This window comes from Heterodontus francisci, chromosome 48, assembly GCF_036365525.1.
Source record: "Heterodontus francisci isolate sHetFra1 chromosome 48, sHetFra1.hap1, whole genome shotgun sequence".
Lineage (NCBI taxonomy): Eukaryota > Metazoa > Chordata > Chondrichthyes > Heterodontiformes > Heterodontidae > Heterodontus > Heterodontus francisci.
The window spans coordinates 4,719,967-4,739,557 of NC_090418.1; the positions used below are offsets into that span (position 1 = coordinate 4,719,967).

Consider the following 19,591-nt stretch of genomic DNA (forward strand, 5'->3'; position numbering starts at 1 on the left):
CCCCCAGAACCGGTCCCAATGTCCCAAAAATCTGAACCCCCTCCCTCCTGCACCATCTCTCAAGCCACGCATTCATCCTGACTATTCTTTCATTTCTACTCTGACTATCACGTGGCACTGGTAAAAATCCTGAGATTACTACTCTGAGGTCCTACTTTTTAACTTGGCTCCTAACTCCCTAAATTCTGCTTGTAGGACCTCATCCCGTTTTTTACCTATATCATTGGTGCCTATGTGCACAACGACAACTGGCTGTTCACCCTCCCCTTCCATGTTTGAACCAAGGCTGCAATGAGGTCAGGAACTGAGTGGCCCTGGCGGAACCCAAACTGAGCGTCACTGAGCAGGTTATTGCTAAGCAAGTGCTGCTTTATGGTACTGTTGATGACACCTTCCATCACTTTACTGATGATTGAGAGTTGGCTGATGGGGTGGGAATTGGCCGGGTTGGACTTGTCCTGCTTTTTGTGTACAGGACAGACCTGGGCAATTTTCCACATTGCAGGGTAGATGCCAGTGTTGTAGCTGTACTGGAACAGCTTGGCTAGGGGCATGGTTTGGGTCGAGTAGCAGGCCTTTGGCTCCAAGCCAAATAATAACGAATGAAGCTAGGTACAGATCCTTTTCTTGATAGCAGGTTTATTCATAGAATGCAGCATTACATATCTCTGTCTCCTGCTTTACCACCCGTGTCCCAGCAGGCTCTCTTCATATCTGCTCTAAGTCCGAATTAAACAATGCCCTTCACCTGTGTATCTTTAACAACATAACTAACTTACTCTTAATATGAAGTGCCTTGGGACGTTTTACTGTGTGATACGTGCTATATAAATGCAAGTCGTTGCTGTTTCATACTCAAGGGAATACAAACCTAGCCTTTGTAACCTATCCTCATAATTTAACCCTTTTAGCCCTGGTATCTTTTTGGCAAATCTGCACTACACCCCTTCATGGTCAATATACCCTTCATGAGGAGCAGTTCCCAGAATTGAAAGCAGTTAGTCCAGATGCTAGCTTTATACAATGGAAGCATAACTTCCTCCCCTGTGTACTTTAGCCTCCTTGAGATAAACAGTGGTCAGGCAATAAGTCTTTCATACTCTGTTCTGTTATTCTTCAGATCAAAACCTCGAGGCCACAGATCATAGAACAACATGCTGTTTAAAGGCTATGAATCTCCTTCTACTGCTCTGATTAACCTCTTACATTCTCCACTCAGGAACCAATAGATTGAATTAACAAAGAATTAGTCTGCAATAGTCTGATTATCACATTATGTATAGAATTTTTTTCTTTTTTAAAGTTAGCTCCAATAAAAAGATTGTGGTTGATTATTTCTCACATTTTGTTTCACCCACTTCTCAAAGCCAGGAAGCCTGGGTGGAGATCCATGTGGTCAATAGCCTTGTGCATCTCGCAGTGTGTCAACATGGCTTGTCACAGCTGAGACTGGTGAGGTGGAGGGAGGCAGCTTCCTACACCCTTCTGCAGAGGAGCACAGGTCAACAATCAGGAGTGGGGACTCAGGCTCACTCCTTTCCTTATCCTTGGGGATGGAGCCCACCTTTAGTACCCCTTGTACTGGCCTGGCTCAGCTGAGGCCAAACCTGGAACCTCCCTGTGTTGTGTGGGTCAGCACCACATCCAGGAAGAGCTTTCAGATATCCAAGAGATTGTAATATAAACCTGAGCTATCTGACCTCACCTCAGAATCTGTAAGGAGAAGGGATTGAGAGAGAGAGGGGGAGAAATGTTTGTGTTTCATAGATTGCTTTCTGTTATGTATAATTGTTATTTTGGGTATTTATTCCATCAGTTAAACAAGGATACGTTTCTGTGATGGTAATGTTAAAGTAGATGAATTGTGCGAAGTGTAACACAGATGAGATCAGCTAAAGAAGCACTGATCCAGATTCTGAGCCAAGTTATAGGGGCTTTCAGGTTGGGGGACAGTGTACACTGTGCAACTTGCACCCCCCCACCACTCCATGTACCATTGCCCGATCTCTTTCCCCCTCCTCACACTGCTCTCGCCCTCCTTATACTGTACCCTTTCCCACATCTCGCACTGTTCTCTCTTCCCTTCCTTGTACTGTGCTCTCTCCCCTTCCTGGCACACCACTCTTTCTCCCTCTCCTCACACCGTGCTCTCCCCCTCGCAATACTCCTTCTCCTCCCCTTGCACCTTTCTCTCTCTCCATCCCAACACCTTCACCCCGCCTCACACCACACTCCGCCACCGCCTCGCTCCCCCCGCCCCCCCCCCCCCCCCCCACCACTGCACCGGGGCAATTAGCTGTTCTCCTCTGTGTTACACTTGGGCACGAGGCCCACAGGAATTATTTACAAAGTGCAATTTTTGCACATTGAGCCAGAGTGAAACAAAAGATTTTTGCAAAAGTAAACTCAGTCATGACTGAGGTTTTCGTCTGGCACGTCCTGATCCTATTACTGAGAGCCCTGCACAACTGGAACCTCCTTCTGCATGAAAGCCTGGTATCTAAAGGCTGGACGGAGCATGATAACTGAGACTGCCAATCTGAAACACAGATAGTCCCAAGATAACACAAGAGGATAGATAAGAGAAAGACATGAGGACAGATAAGTCCCCGGGGCCAGACGGGATATACCCAAGGTTATTACGGGAAGCGAGGGAAGAGATTGCCGCGCCTTTGGCGATGATCTTTGCGTCCTCACTGTCCACTGGAGTAGTACCAGATGATTGGAGGGTGGCAAATGTTATTCCCTTGTTCAAGAAAGGGAATAGGAATAACCCTGGGAATTACAGACCAGTCAGTCTTACGTCGGTGGTGGGAAAATTATTGGAGAGGATTCTGAGAGACAGGATTTATGATTATTTGGAAAAGCATAGTTTGATTAGAGATAGTCAGCATGGCTTTGTGAGGGGCAGGTCATGCCTCACAAGCCTTATTGAATTCTTTGAGGATGTAACAAAACACATTGATGAAGGAAGAGCAGTGGATGTGGTGGATATGGATTTTAGCAAGGCGTTTGATAAGGTTCCCCATGGTAGGTTCATTCAGAAAGTAAGGAGGCATGGGATACAGGGAAATTTGGCTGTCTGGATACAGAATTGGCTGGCCCATAGAAGACAGAGGGTGGTAGTAGATGGAAAGTATTCAGCCTGGAGCTCGGTGACAAGTGGTATTCCGCAGGGATCTGTTCTGGGACCTCTGCTCTTTGTGATTTTTATAAATGACTTGGATGAGGAAGTGGAAGGCTGGGTTAGTAAGTTTGCCGATGACACAAAGGTTGCTGGAGTTGTGGATAGTGTGGAGGGCTGTTGTAGGTTGCAACGGGACATTGACAGGATGCAGAGCTGGGCTGAGAAGTGGCAGATGGAGTTCAACCTGGAAAAGTGTGAAGTGATTCATTTTGGAAGGTCGAATTTGAATGCAGTTACAGGCTTAAAGACAGGATTCTTGGCAGTGTGGAGGAACAGAGGGATCTTGGGGTCCACGTCCATAGATCCCTCAAAGTTGCCACCCAAGTTGATAGGGTTGTTAAGAAGGCGTATGGGGTGTTGGCTTTCATTAACAGGGGGATTGATTTTAAGAGCCGCGAGGTTATGCTGCAGCTCTATAAAGCCCTGGTTAGACCACACTTGGAATATTGTGTTCAGTTCTGGTCGCCTCATTATTGGAAGGATGTGGAAGCTTTAGAGAGGGTGCAGAGGAGATTTACCAGGATGTTGCCTGGACTGGAGGTCATGGCTTATGAAGAAAGGTTGAGGGAGCTAGGGCTTTTCTCATTGGAGTGAAGAAGGATGAGAGGTGACTTGATAGAGGTGTACAAGATGATGAGAGGCATAGATAGAGTGGATAGCCGGATACTTTTTCCCAGGGTGGAAAGGGCTATCACCAGGGGGCATAATTTTAAGGTGATTGGAGGAAAGTTTCGGGGAGATGTCAGAGGTAGGTTCTTTACACAGAGAGTGGTGGGTGCGTGGAATGCACTGCCAGCGGTGGTAGTAGAAGCAGATACATTAGGGACATTTAAGCGACTCTTGTATAGGTACATGGATGATAGTAGAATGAAGGGTATGGAGGTAGTTTGATCTTAGAGTAGGTTAAAGGGTCGGCACAACATCGTGGGCCGAAGGGCCTGTACTGTGCTGTACTGTTCTATGTTCTATAACAACTGTGATGCAGAGAGAGCTATCAGCATCAAAGCCTGAGCCTGAGGGAACTCTTCCTGCTGTATTAACAAAGATGTAAACACATAGGACCAGCAATCAGTTGGTGACATGAGCAGTACAACTGCTCAAGAATTCACAGAATCATAGAATCTTATAGCACAGAAGGAGGCCATTCAGCCTATCATGCCTGTGGCGACTTTTTGAAAGAGCTATCCAATCTGTCCCACTGCCCTTGCTCTTTCCCCATAGCCCTGCAACTTTTCCTTTTCAAATATTTATCCAATTCTGGATTGAAAATTACAATTTAATCTGCAAAGGATAGTAGTAAAAAAAAATTAAAGGCTCTTTATTTGAATGCACAAAGCATTCGTATCAAGATAAATGAACTTGCAGTACAAATAGAGATAAATGTTTTAGATCTAATCACCATTACAGAGACATGGTTACAAGGTGACCAATGTTGGAAATATTCCAGGGTATTCAATTGTTATTTCGAAAAGACAGGAAAAATGGAAAAGGAGGGAGAGTAGCCCTAATAGTAAAGGATGACATGAGGACAGCAGTGAGAAAGGATTTTGGCTCAGAAGATCAATAAGTAGAATCATTGTGGGTGGAGATTAGGAATAAAAAGGATCAGAAAATGCTGGTGGGAGTAATTTATAGACCGCCTAACAGGAGTTACACCTTCATACAGAGTATTAAGCAGGAAATAATTGGAGCTTGTAACAAAGACAATGTAATAATCATGGGGAACTTTAAACTTCACATAGACTGGACAAATCAAAATAGCAAAGTTAGTCTGGAAGATGAACTTGTAGAATGCTTTTGCAACAATTTCCTGGAACAATACGTTGTGAACCAACTATTGATAAAACTATTTGAGATCTAGTATTGTATAACAAGGCAGGTTTAGTGAGTAATCTCAGGGTAAAAGATCCTCTAGGAAATAGAGATCACAATACAATTGAATTTCATACTAAGTTTGAGAGCGACATACTCCAGTCTAAAACAAGAACCTGAAATGCAACACAAAAGCAAAATACTGGAGATGCTGGGAATCTGAAATAAAAACTGAAAATGCTGGACATACTCAGCAGGTCAGGCAGCATCTGTGAAGAGAGAAACAGGGTTTAAAGTTTCAAGTCTGTAACCTTTCATCAGAACTGGGAAAAGTTAGAAATGTAACAGGTTTTGAGGAAGTGAAAGGGGAACGGTGGGAAAAAGAACAAAAGAGATTGTTTGTGATAGTTTGGAGGACAGGAGAGATTAAATGACAAAAGTTTTCATGATGTACGATCAATGGGAGTAGTAATGGGACAAGTAAAGAAATGAAAGATGTCTAGAGGAGGTATGAATGGCAGGATCCTGAATAGCTGCCATCTTAAACTTAAACAAAGCCAATCACATAGGTTTGAGGGACAGCTGGCTAAGGTTGATTAGGTGAACAGACTAAAAGGTATGGTGGTAAATAGCAGTGGGGAACATTTAAAGAAATGATTCAAAATGTTCAACAAAAACATTCCATTAAAAAACAAAAACTCAGCGAAAAAGATCCATCCGTGGCTCACTAAAGAATTTAAGGATAGTATTAGATTAAAAGACAGGCTTATAATGTTGTGAAGAATAGTAGTGAGCCTGAGAATTGGGAGAGTTTGAGAAACCAGCGTAGGGAAAAGGTAGAACATGAGAGTAAATGAGCCAGGAATACAAAAACGGATTGCAAGAGTTTTTACAAGTGTATAAAAAGGAGAGTAGCTAAAGTAAACATTGGTCCCTGAGAGGCTGAGACAGGAGAAATTATCATGGGGAATTTGGAAATAGCAGAGATGCTGAAGTAATATTTTGTGTCTGTCTTCACAGAAAAAACACAAATTACATATCAGAAATATAGGGTAACCAAGGAGCTAATAATAGTGAAGAACTTTAAGTTATTAAGATCAGGAGAGAGATGTTGGAGAAATTAAAGGTACTAAATAAAAGCTGACAAATCTACAGGACCCAATGACCTACAACATAGTGTTCTAGAAGAGGTAGCTGCAGAGATAGTGGATGCACTGGTTATGATTTTCCAAAATTTCTTGGATTCTAGAACAGTCCCAGTGGATTGGAAGAATGTAAATGTAACAACACGAGACAAGACAGGAGGCAGAGAGGAAAAAGGAAACTACTGGTCAGTTAGCCTAACATCAATCACCAGAGAATGCTGGAATTTATTATTAAGGAAGTCTTGATAATGCACTTGGAAAGTTATAGTATGATCAGAGTCATGAAAGGGAAAGATTTTATGAAAGGGAAATCATGTTTGACAAAATTATTAGAGTTTTTTGAAGATGTAACCAGTAGGGTAGATAGAGGGGAGCCAATAGTCGTAGTGTACCTGGATTTCCAAAGGCATTCGATAATATGTCATACAAAAGGTTAAGATGCAAGATCAGGTCTCATTGAGTTGGGGGTAATGTATCAGCAAAGACGGAGGATTAGTTAATGGACAGGAATAACGACTTAGACGGAAAGATCGAGAGTAATGTATCAAAATTTGCCGAGGATACAAAGCTAGCAGGGAATGTAAGCTGTGAGGAGGAAACAAACAGGCTGCAAAGAGATACAGACAAGCTAAGTGAGGGGCAGCAAGGTGGCAGATGGAGTATATGTGGGGAAGTGTGAGCTTATTCATTTAAGTAGTAAGAACAGAAAAACAGAATGTTTTCACAAGCTGTGAAACTTGTAAATGTTGATGTTCAGAGGGACTTGGGTGTCCTCATACAAGGTACACAGAAAGTTAGCATGCAGTGCAGCAAATAGCTAGAAAGGCAAATGGCATGTTGGCCTTTATTGCAAGGGGATTGGAGTACAAGAATAAGAAAGTCTAACTACAAATGTACGGTGCTTTAGTGAAACCATACCTGGAGTACTGTGCAAAGTTTTGGTTTCCATATCTAAGGAAGGATATACTTGCATTGGAGGCGGTACAGTGAAGGTTCACTAGATTGGTCCCTGGGATGAGAAGGTTGTCCTATGATGTGAGACAGAGTAAATTGGGTCTATACTCTCTGGAGCTTTGAAGAATGAGAGGTGATCTCACTGAAACATACAAGATTCTGAAGGGGCTTGACAAGCTAGATCCTGAGAGGCTGTTTCCCCTGGCTTGGCGGCACAGTCTTAGGATATCTCAGAATCATGGCTCAATCATTTAGGACTGAGATGAGGAAAAAGTTCTCACTTAGAGGGTTGTGAATCTTTGGAATTGTCATTCCCAGATGGTTGTGAATGCTTCATCATCGAGTATATTTAAGGCTGAGATAGATTTTTGGTCTCTCAGGGATTCAAGGGATAAAGTGGAATTGAGGCAGAAGATCAACATGATCTTACTGACTGGCAGAGCAGGCTCAAGGGGCCATTTGGACTACTCCTGCTTCTATTTCTTATGTTCTTAGCAGGCACATGGAAACACCACTGCCTCCAAGTTCCCATCCAAGTCAATCACTATCCTGTCTTGGACCATTCCTGGGTCATTGCTGGGAACTCCCGATCTAACAGCACTGTGGGAGCACCTTCATCACACAGACTGCAGAAGTTCAAGGAGAAACATAGAAAATCAGAGTAGGGGTAGGCCATTCTGCCCTTCGAGCCTGCTCCGCCATTCATTATGATCATGGCTGATCATCCAACTCAGTAACCTGTTTCCACTTCCCCCCCCCCCACCCCCCCACCATATCCTTTGATCTCTTTCACCCCAAGAGCTATATCTAACTCTTTCTTGAAAACATACAATGTTTTGGCCTCAACTGCTTTCTGTGGTAGCGAATTCCACAGGCTCACCACTGTCTGGGTGAAGTAATTTCTCCTCATCTCAGTCCTAAAAGGTTCATCCCATATCTTAAGACTATGACCCCTGGTTCTGGACTCCCCCACCATCGGGAACATCCTTCCTGCATCTACCCTGTCAAGTCCTGTTAGAATTTTATGGGTTTCTATGAGATGCCCCTTCATTCTTGTGAACTCCAGCGAATAGAATCCTAACCGACTCAATCTCTCGTCCTACTTAAGTCCCGCCATCCCAGGAATCAGTTTGGTAAACCTTCACTGCACTCCCTCTGTAGCAAGAATATCTTTCCTCAGATAAGAAGACCAAAACTGCACACAATATTCCAGGTGTGGCCTCACTAAGGCCCTGTATAATTGCAGCAAGTCATCCCTGCTTCTGTACTCGAATCCTCTCACTATGAAGGCCAACATACCATTTGCCTTTTTTACCGCCTGTTGCACCTGCATGCTTACCTTCAGCGACTTGTGTACGAGAACACCCAGGTCTCGTTGCATATTCTCCTCTCTCAGTTTATAGCCGTTCAGATAATAATCTGCCTTCCTGTTTTTGCTACCAAAGTGGATAACCTCACATTTATCCATATTATACTGCATCTGCCATGCAGTTGCCCACTCACTCAACTTGTCCAAATCACTCTGAAGCCTCACTGCATCCTCCTCACAACTCACCCTCCCACCCAGTTTTGTGTCATCTGGAAATTTGGAGATATTACATTAAGTTCTCTCATCTAAATCATTAATGTAGATTGTGAACAGCTGGGTTCCTAGCACCGATCCCTGCCATTCAGAAAAAGACCCGATTATTCCTACTCTTTGTTTCCTGCCAACCAATTTTCTATCCATCGCAATACACTACCCCCAATCCCATGCACTTTAATTTTACACGCTAATCTCTTATGTGGGACTTTGTCGAAAGTCTTCTGAAAGTCCAAATAAACCACATCCACTGGCTGTCCCTCATCAACTCTACTAGTTACATCCTCGAAGAATTCTAGTAGATTTGTCAAGCATGATTTCCCTTTCGTAAATCCATGCTGACTCTGCCCGATTCTACCACTGTTCTCCAACTGCTCTGCTATAAAATCTTTGATAATGGACTCCGGAATATTCCCCACAACTGACGTCATGCTGACTGGTCTATAATTCCCTGCTTTCTCTCTACTTCCCTTTTTAAATAGTGGGGTTACATTAGCTACCCTCCAATCTGTAGGAACTGTTCCAGAGTCTATAGAATCTTGGAAGATGACCACCAATGCATCCACTATTTCTAGGGCCACTTCCTTAAGTAATCTGGGATGCATACCATCAGGCCCTGGGGATTTATCAGCCTTCAATCCCATCAATTTCCCCAACACCATTTCTCTACTAATACTGATTTCCTTCAGTTCCTCCCTCTCACTAAACCCAGTGTTCCCCAACATTTCTGGTATGATATTTGTGTCCTTCTTTGTGAAGACAGAACCAACGTATGCATTTAGTTGGTCAGCCATTTCTTTGTTCCCCAATATAGGTTCCCCTGTTTCTGACTGTAAGGGACCTACATTTGTCTTCACCAATCTTTTTCTCGTCACATACCTATAGAAACTTTTACAGTCAGTTTTTTTATGTTCCCTGCAAGCTTGCTCTCGTACTCTATTTTCCCCTTCCTAATCAATCTTTTGGTCCTCCTTTATTTATTTTTTTATTTGGAGATACAGCACTGAAACAGGCCCTTCGGCCCACCGAGTCTGTGCCGACCAACAACCACCCATTTATACTAACCCTACAGTAATCCCATATTCCCTATCATTTCCTTACACTCGGGGCAATTTACAACAGCTAATTTACCTATCACATGCAAGTCTTTGGATGTGGGAGGAAACTGGAGCACCCGGCGAAAACCCACGCAGACACAGGGAGAACTTGCAAACTTTGCTGAATTCTAAACTGCTCCCAATCCTCAGGTCTGTTGTTATTTCTGGCAAATTTGTATGCCTCTTCTTTGGATTTAATGCTGTCTCTAATTTCTCTTGTATGCCATGGTTTGGCTACCTTGCCCGTTTTACTCTTGCGCCAGACAGGAATAAACAATTGCCTCAGTTCATCCATGCACTCTTTGAATGTTTGCCTTTGCCTATCCACCGTCATCCCTTTAAGTAATGTTTCCCAATCTGTAATAGCCAACTTGCACCTCATACCTTCGTAGTTTCCTTTATTAAGATTCAGGACCCGAGTCTCAGAATCAACTACGTCACTCTCCATCTTGATGAAGAATTCTATCATATTATGGTCCCTTGTCCCCAAGGGGTCTCGCACAACTAGGCTGTCAATTATTCCTCTCTCATTACACAATACCCAGCCTAGGATGGCCTGTTCTCTAGTTGGTTCCTCAACGTATTGGTCCAGAAAACCATCCCGTATACACTCCATGAATTCCTCCTCTACGGTATTGTGACTAATTTGATTTGCCCAATCTATATGCAGATTAAACTCACCCATAATTACAGATGTTCCTTTATCGCATGCATCTCTAATTTCCTGTTTAATGCCATTCCCGACATCACCACTACAGTTTGGGGGTTTATATTTAACCTCCACTAACGTTTTTTGCCCCTTAGTGTTTCTCAGCTCTACCCATACAGATTCCACATCGTCAGAACTAATATCCTTCCTCACTATTACATTAATTTCCTCTTGAACCAGCAATGCAACTCCACTGCCTTTTACTTTTTGTCTGTCCTTCCTAAATACTGAATACCCCTGGATGTTCATTTCCCATCCCTGGACACCCTGCAGCCACGTCTCCATAATCCTGACTATATCATACCCGTTTACATCTATTTGCGCGATTAATTCATCCACTTTATTGCGAATGCTCCTCGCATTAAGACACAAAGCCTTAAGTCTTTTTAACATTACTTGTCCCCTTCACACTATTTTTCACTGTGGCCCTGTTTGATTCTGGCCCTTGATTTCTCCGCCTATCACTTTTCTTATTCCCCTTACTGTCTTTTGTTCTTGTCTTTGATTCCCCCTCCTCTGACTCCTTGCAAAGGTTCCCATCCCCCTGCCATTTTAGTTTAAACCCTCCCCAACCACTCGAGCAAAAACATCTCCCGAGGACATCAGTCCCGGTCCTGCTCAGGTGTAACCCGTCCAGTTTGTACTGGTCCCAACTCCCCCTGAACCGGTCCCCATGTCCCAGGAATCTAAAACCCTCTCCCTCACGCCATCTCTTCAGCCACATATTCATCCGATATTTCCTGCTATTTCTACTCTGACGAGCACGTGGCACTGGTAGTTATCCTGAGATCACTACCTTTGAGGTCCTACTTTTCAACTTACTTCCTAACTCCCTATATTCGGCTTTTAGGACCTCATCCTTTTTTTTACCTGCATATTTTGTACCAATGTGTACCACAACCACTGGCTGTTCATCCTCCCCCTCAGAATGTCCTGTAACCGCTCTGAGACATCCTTGACCCGAGCACCAGGGAGGCAACATACCATCCTGGTGTCTAGTTTGCAGCCAAAGAAATGCCTATCTATTCCCCTTACAATTGAATCCCCTATAACTATTGCATTCCCACACTTTTTACTCCTCCCGTGCAGCAGAGCCAACCGTGGTGCAACAAATTGGGCTTTTTTAAAATTATTCATTCAGGGATGTGGGCGTCGCAGGCTAGGCCAGCATTTATTGCCCATCCCTAATTGCCCTTGAGAAGGTAGTGGTGAGCTGCCTTCTTGAACCGCTGCAGTCCATTTGGGGTAGATATACCCACAGTGCTATTAGGAAGGGAGTTCCAGGATTTTGACCCAGTGCTGTTGCAGCGTTCCCCTGAGAGGCCATTCCACCCAACAGTATCCAAAGCAGTATATCTGTTTTGCAGGAAAATAGCCACAGGAGATTCCTGCACTGCTTGCTTAGTCCTCTTGCTCTGCCTGGTGGTCACCCATTCTCTTCTTGCCTGTGGAGTCTGAGCTGTGGTGTGACCACCTCTCTATACCTGCTATCCGCGATACTCTCCGCCTCGTGGATGCTCCACAGTGTCCCCAGCCGCCGCTCCAGCTCTGAAACCTGGGCTTCCAGGAACTGTAGTTGGAGTCACTTCCTGCACACATGCTGGTCCTGGGCACTGGAATTGTCCCCAGCTTCCCACACAGAGCACGAGGAGCACACCATGGCTTTAAGCTCTCCTGCCATGACTCACCCCTTTAAATTAAACCTTTTGGAAGATGTTTAATGTCACATAATATCAATTACTCAAGGGCCCTTCTTCCCTGGTCCTTGTTACTCCAGAACTCCCTAAAAAACACGACTTACTAAATGTGAAAATAAAATATAGACCTTTCTTACCTTAGTTACTAAGCCAGCTATTTAGAGCTATTCCCTGACAGCAATTACTCTGCAACCAATCACCTTCCAGCTTTCCTGTGATGTCACTGTTGATTTTTTATTCAAAACTCCGTGCGCCTGGACTGCTCTCACACAGGTCCAACTGCTCTCCACTCCCTGTGCCGGTCCCACTCAGTATCACTCCTGAGAAGGCCCACCACCACCTCCTCAAGACCGTCTAGGGATAGGCAATAAATGCTGGCCTATCGAGCATCTGCCCACATCCCGAGAAAGTATTCTTTTAAGTTCCTTTAACTCTCCCTTTTCCTGTAACCACTTCTCGCCAACACTGATCTCAAGCCCCAAGTGAGCACAGAAAGTTCTCTCTCTCTTGCCCAGAGCCTGTAGATGTAATGTACAGAAAGTGCAGTCTGACAACACATGGAGAAGATGACTAGAGTGAATCGCACCATTCAGGGATTCCCAAAGGTGAGCTTCAGAGAGTGGCTGTATCCACCAGGACTCATCGGGAGTTGGCAGGGAACATAGAACCTGCCTGATTCGCATCCTTGTAAACTAATTTTTGCTGTGAATCAGGCGTGCTGACCTCTGCAACATGTGTTCCCATCACATGCTCCCATTGCAGGAAGGCTGTTCACCGGCATCGCTAAATTTGCCCCAGAATGCATGAAAAGGTGCATTATTCAAATTCTTAGAATGCAACATAAAAAGGTAGCGTCCCAGCAATGGAAATCCGATGAATGAGGAGAGGAGGAGCTGCCTCGAAGAAGCTGAGCTTAATATGACTAGACCATTGTTCAATAGTGTTTCTCATCTTTTCATAGATAGATAATGTGGGTTCCGGAATCTGTGCAAATTATTAAAAGTTGTCGGATGTGGAAATAAAGATTGAAACAGAATTTCTGGCATTCGAGCACTGGGTGATGGGGAGAATGGGAGAACACCAGGGCTGTCTTGTCTGGGAAGTGCACAATGTGGGAGTGTTACTCTGTATCTATCCTGTTTTTTTTCAGTCCAATATTGAGCAGTTTATTTACAGTTAACGTTATACATCATGAGATCAGGTCTCCACGTCATAAGACATCATTCCCTACAAGACTGTGGAAGGGAAGGGGTGCCTTGCACACAATCACAGTACTAAACAGCTTTGATCCTTGCAGTCAGTTCAATCACTCTCCCCCAGGGTGAGCTTGTCAAACAGGTACTCTGCCATGCCATTCCCAGGGGCTCCTCATTCAGGTTGATGGTGTGATCTCCAAGCTTCTTGATCATCTTCACTTGCTCGTCCAAGTAGTGGCAGTCAAGGAAGTCACAAAGATGAGGGTCAGTGTTTCCAGTGGAGAGATTGTGCAGATCCAGAAGACTCTGGTTCACATTCTTCTCCATCTGCAGATCTCTGCATTGCCTCCAGACCATTGCTCCACTCATCCTTCTCTGGCTTTCTGATGTCCTCCAAGATGATTCGGCCTCCACGCTTATTCTGGAATTTCATCTGTTTCTCAGCGTGCTCCCATAGCTCATGTGACTGCTCCTTGAAGAACTCAGCAAAGTGACACAGGGCAACATCATCCTGGTCAAAGTAATAGGACACGGACAGGTAAACATAGGCGGAATAAAGCTCTAGGTTGATCTGTTTGTTAACAGTGTCCTCACAGTCCTTGTGGTAGTTCTGACACACTTGGGAAGCCATCTTCGCTACTTCTATATACTATTACTACTCAGTACCACCTAGAAAGTACCTACCCTGGGAGTGTTTGATGGGACAACGTAGAGGGAGCTTAACTTGGCACAATATATATTCCCCAAGTAAACAAATATGATAGAATATTGTACAATAGCGATAAGTTTGTAATAATGCATCACCCTTACTCACTAATCTTCCTGTAATATATGTGTTCAAAGCTTGCTTCCAATAAAATATGATCTACATCACTCCCTTGTGTTTATCTGGACTTTAGACACATGAAGAGTCATTTTTCAAGCTATTTAACAAGGCTTGCGTATTATTCCATTCATTACAACACTGAAGACCTCGAGGCGGTCAACATCCCCAGCATATACACCCTACTAAGCCAGCGGCCCCTGAGATGGCTCGGCCATGTGAGCCGCATGGAAGATGGCAGGATAACCGAGGACACATTGTACAGCGAGCTCGCCACTGGTATCAGACCCACCCGCAGTCCTTGTCTCCGCTTTAAAGACATCTGCAAACGCGACATGAAGTCCTGTGACATTGATCACAAGTCGTGGGAGTCAGTTGCCAGCGATTGCCAGAGCTGGCGGGCAACCATAAAGGCGGGGCTAAAGCGTGGCGAGTTGAAGAGACTTAGCAGTTGGCAGGAAAAAAGTCAGAATCGCAAGGAGAGAGCCAACTGTGTAACAGCCCTGTCAACCAATTTTATCTGCAGCACCTGTGAAAGAGTCTGCCACTCTAGAATTGGCCTTTATAGCCACTCCAGGTGCTTCTTCACAAACCATTTTCCAGACCACCTCCAGGCGCTTCCCCATTGTCTCTCGAGACAAGGAGGCCAAAGATGAGATGAGATGACAACACAAAACAACATTGAAATTCAGTAATACATTATCAAAATATTGCAGAAATCTGAAATAAAAACAGAAAATACTGGAAATACTCAGCAGGTCAGGCAGCATCTGTGGAGAGAAAAACAGAGTAAACATTTCAGGTCTGTGTGCTTGGTGATTCAGCACGAGATTAGGACTGCATCTAGTCAGGAGGTCTCCAGTGAAAGTAAAGACACAAAGAAAATCAAGTGGGATAAGGAAGATGCTGAGAGATAACTGCCAGAGTAACACCTCAGGCTGGTTATATAAATAGCAATGAAATGAATAGCCAGATGATCCTTCTTTTTGTGGTGTTGGTTAAGGGACCAATGTTGGTCAAGAAACTAGGGCAGCTCCATAAATTTTGAACGATACCTTGAGATCTTTAACTTCCACCTGAGCCACCAGAATAGGCAGATGGAAGCCTCAGTTTGAGCAGCAGTCAAAAATCATTGACATTGTGGTAGCCTGAGGAAAAAAGCTGAGGAAATGCAGCAAGAGGTGCTGCTATGAGGCTGTGGACTGTTTTATTCAGACAGAACTGTGGATCTGGCAGTGCATTGGCATTGTTGGCACTGGAAGATATACCAGTAGAAGGGAGATGGAAGAACCAATCTCAGTAGAAACCACAAAAGGCTAAATAAAAGACTCTCTCTCATAAACCACCCTACTCAGATATATCTTTAACTCTTCTATAAGGACCGATTGAGTAGAATGGACCTATACTCTCTGCGAATAAGAAGAATGAGAGGTGATCTTATTGAAACATACAAGATTCTGAAAGGGCTTCACAGGGTAGATGCTGAGAGGCTGTTTCCTCTGACTGGAGAATCTAGAACTAGGGGGCATAGTCTCAGGATAAGAGGATGGCCATGTTAAACTAGATGAAGAGAAATTTCTTCACCATAGGGTTTGGAATTCCCTACCTCAGAAGGCTGCGGATGCTCAGTTGTTGAGTATATCAAGGCTAAGATTGATAGATTTTTGGACTCTAAGGGAATCAAGGGATAAGGGGAACTGGTGGGAAAGTGGAGTTGAGGTCGAGGAACAGTCACAATCTCTTTAAAATGGCAGAGTGGGCTCGAGGGACCACGTGGTCTACTTCTGCTCCTATTTCTTATGTTCTTAACTGTAACACCTGTCGATTTTAAAAACGGATCGAGTCACAGACAATGTAAGTCTTTGTGATTACTAACAGGTCAATGTTCCACAGATTAATTTTCCATGAGCAAATCATTGAGGCAGAATGCATGTATCTGTAAAGCTATTAATAGATAAAAGACTTGAAAAAGCACCAGTAAGTGCATGAGCATTGTCATTGTTAATCAAAAGGGACTTTGACTTATTTGTGGTTATAAGATGTGCAATGTGGGGCATATCTCATATTTTCAGACTTTGTAACATGTTGGTTCTGATGCAAATAGTATCACACACACTAACACTTTGCTTCCGAACTGGTGGAACAGCCATTGCCAGTTTTACAAGGAACAATCTTGCACAGCTCCAAGACCGCACTGGAGCTTCACCAGACTAGAGTATGGCTCAGAGATGTGGCTATTAAGACTGGAGACCCAATCCTCTTATGTATAATAAAAACAAGAAATGCTGGAACCACTCAGCAGGTCTGGCAGCATCTGTGGAAAGAGAAGCAGAGTTAACGTTCCGGGTCAGTGACCCTTCATTGGAACTCGATGTATATGTGGCTCAGTGGTAGCAAGCTCACTTCTATAAACAGTAGGTTCAAATCCCATTCCAGAGTCTTGGGCATGTAATCTCGGCTAACACACCAGTAGAATGCTGATAGAGCACTGCATTATTGAAGGGAGTGGTCCTGGGAGTCCTCAGCATTGACTTTGGACCCTGTGAAGTTTCATTGCATCAGATCAAACATGGGACAGGTAAACCTCCTGCTGATTCCCACCTACATCCCTCCCTCAGCTGATGAACCAGTGCTCCTCCATGTTACACACCACTTAGAAGAAGCCCTGATGGTAGCAAGGGCACAGAATGTACTCGTGATGAAGGACTTTGATGTCCATCACCAAATGTGGCTTGGTAGCACCAGTAATGGCTGAGATGTTAAACTGAGGCCCTGTCTGCCTTTTCAGGTGGTGTAAAAAATTTCATGGCACTATTTCAAAGAAGAGCAGGGAAATTCTCACTGCTGCCATGGTCAATGTTTGTCCTGCAGCAAACATAAATAAAACTGATAATCTGATCATTATCACATTGCTGTTTGGACTGTGCTGTGTGCAAATCAGGGGTTGGCAATGTGTCCATACATGGACACCAGTGTCCGTAGTAAACAGTTTTGGGGTCTGTGACAGGTAATTTCATGGCTGAGAAGTTTCCCATTGGCTTATTCAGACCACCTTTTAAAAAAAACGCAAGTGTCAGTTTCACAGCTGACAGGTGCTGAAGCAAAACAGCGCTTCCCAACTTCGGACAGCTTCGTGGTTTTTCAGCGGGTTCTGAAATTTTTTTAAAGTCCGCCGGAAACCCACAAAGCTGTCTGCGCTTCAAACCCGCCCACAGCAACAGTCAGAGAGAAAGCGAGAGGGGGAGAAAAAGAGAGTGGGGGAAAGAGAGAGTGGAGGGGCAGAGAGTGGGCAGGAGAGAGAGAGAATGGGGAGAGGAGGAAAAGCAAGATCAGGCGGGGCGGACAGAGAGAGAGAGAGAGAGCAGGGGACAGAGAGAAAAGTGGGGGACAGAGAGATAGAGGTGGGGACAGAGAGAGAGAGGCACATCGAGAGAGAAGGGGGGACAGAGAGTGCAGGTATGACATGGGAGGAATGACACAGAGAAGGGGGGGCGACACAGTGTGGGGGAAGACATGGGGGGACAGAATACTGAGAGGCGAAGGAACAACATGAGGGGAATCAACACAGAGAGGGGAGGGAGCAACACAGGGGGCAACACGGGAAAACACAGATGGGGGACAACACAGTGCGGGGGACACAGAGAGGGAAGGGGAGAGAGAGAGACATAGAGAGAGAGAGAGAGACAGAGACAGACAGACAGACAAAGAGAGAGTGGAGGGAGTGAAAGCAATCACGATCGCTCCTGACAGATGGACATCTATCCAAAATACTGCACATCACTACACAAGTGTTGGCAGACATTGAATACTTGTACAAGCCAAAAAAAGCCAGTTATCTCACAAATCAGTGTCCAACATCGTGACCAGAAAATAAGTCAATAAATTAGTCTTCTCATTTAACGGTTCGTGTCGTTTTGATTAATTGTAAGATAAATTTTTAATGACTTTATCTTTCAGAAAATGTTTCAGCGGCCCCTATGTCAGACAAATATTGTAATGAGCCCCCTATGCAAAAAAGGTTGGACACCCCTGCTCCAAGCCTTTAACCTGTGTTTTAATATAACTTGGCAGTTATGTTATTTTAAAACACAAGTTTAATGTCTTGTGTTATGTAAACTCATTTTAAAATGGCAAAAGTCACTTAGGGAATGTCTCGATTTCTACCTCCGGCACACATTACTTTCACTTGGGACACAAGTTCAGTGACATGTTGAAAGTTACTGGACTTTTATTTCTATATAAGTGTCACAATTCCGCTGCTATCCATTTGGAATCACGTTGTTCCAGAACTGCGTTAAGAAAAAAACAGGCAAAAAAGTCCAAGGAATCTCCAGTAGTCAGCACTGTATGTTCCTCATGAATATAAGAGTACAGTGAATTGGGGTTGAGTGATAGGGGTGAAAACAGGATGCTGCTGACCCACATACAATAGTTAGTAAAAACAGATAGCTTTAATAAACCTTAATCTATGACGACCTCGCTATGTTTCCTTAACAAATGCCATGCTACATTTGCAGTTTTTAAAACTGTTGGGGAAGAAATAGTAAAAATTTACTATGTTTCAATGACCATGTTAGGGACAGTCATTAACTGTTTTTTTTTTGCTGCGAATTGGATTAAAGGACTAGTTTTACAAGTATGTCAAAGATCAGTAACTGTCATGTGCATCATTTACTATTCAATTTGAGGGCAGATAACCTGAGTGGCCAATGTCATTGAAAGTTGTCTGTATCATATAATTACACTACATTATAAGTGCACCTTTGCTAACAGGTAAGATATTTGACATAAATTGGTTAGTCTGAATTACTATATTACAGATAGTGACTAAACATTTTGTAATTGAATAATATATGCAGTAACAACCGCTCAATTTTTTTCAGAAGAGCTTTTTGCTAATAATTAGTTTGTCAGAGTTGAATCAGAATCGGCAATGGTAAACTGAGATATAGAAAGTGAATTTAAGATAATCGCTTTATTGGCGGAACTGAAGGTAACTCTTTATTTGTGATTGTGTTTATCTAATTTTGTCACTGGTTTTGGTGAGCAAACAACATTTTGACCATGGGAGATTCCATTGTTCCTGTATTTTAGAATCCAGGACCTAGCCTAACAGTCCATCAAGATGAATAAACTAGTCTTGACTATGTACCGTTAATCTCTCTGTCCCTTCCTGTCCCACGCTGCTTTTCTGTTTTACATGACTCTTCTGAAGTACTATCTGCTTCATTCCATAAAATTCTCCTGATTTGGGGATCACTGCCCTTTGGTTGGCTGCCCTGTCTTCAGATACATATTAAAAGCAGGTGGAGAAGTCATATTAGAGGGTTAGGAGGCTATTTTGAGCCCATAAAATAGGCCAGATTTCTAGATCTGAGACTTTTTCGGA

General features: G+C 43.7%; 1 protein-coding gene and 1 pseudogene across 1 annotated transcript in view; one reads left to right on the forward strand and one right to left on the reverse strand.

Moving 5' to 3' along the window:
- Positions 1-19,591, forward strand: part of LOC137357333 (mucin-17-like) — a 193,170-nt gene that overhangs the window by 53,544 nt on the left and 120,035 nt on the right. The window lies entirely within an intron of this gene.
- On the reverse strand, positions 13,486-14,010 carry LOC137357555 (ferritin heavy chain, oocyte isoform-like; annotated as a pseudogene).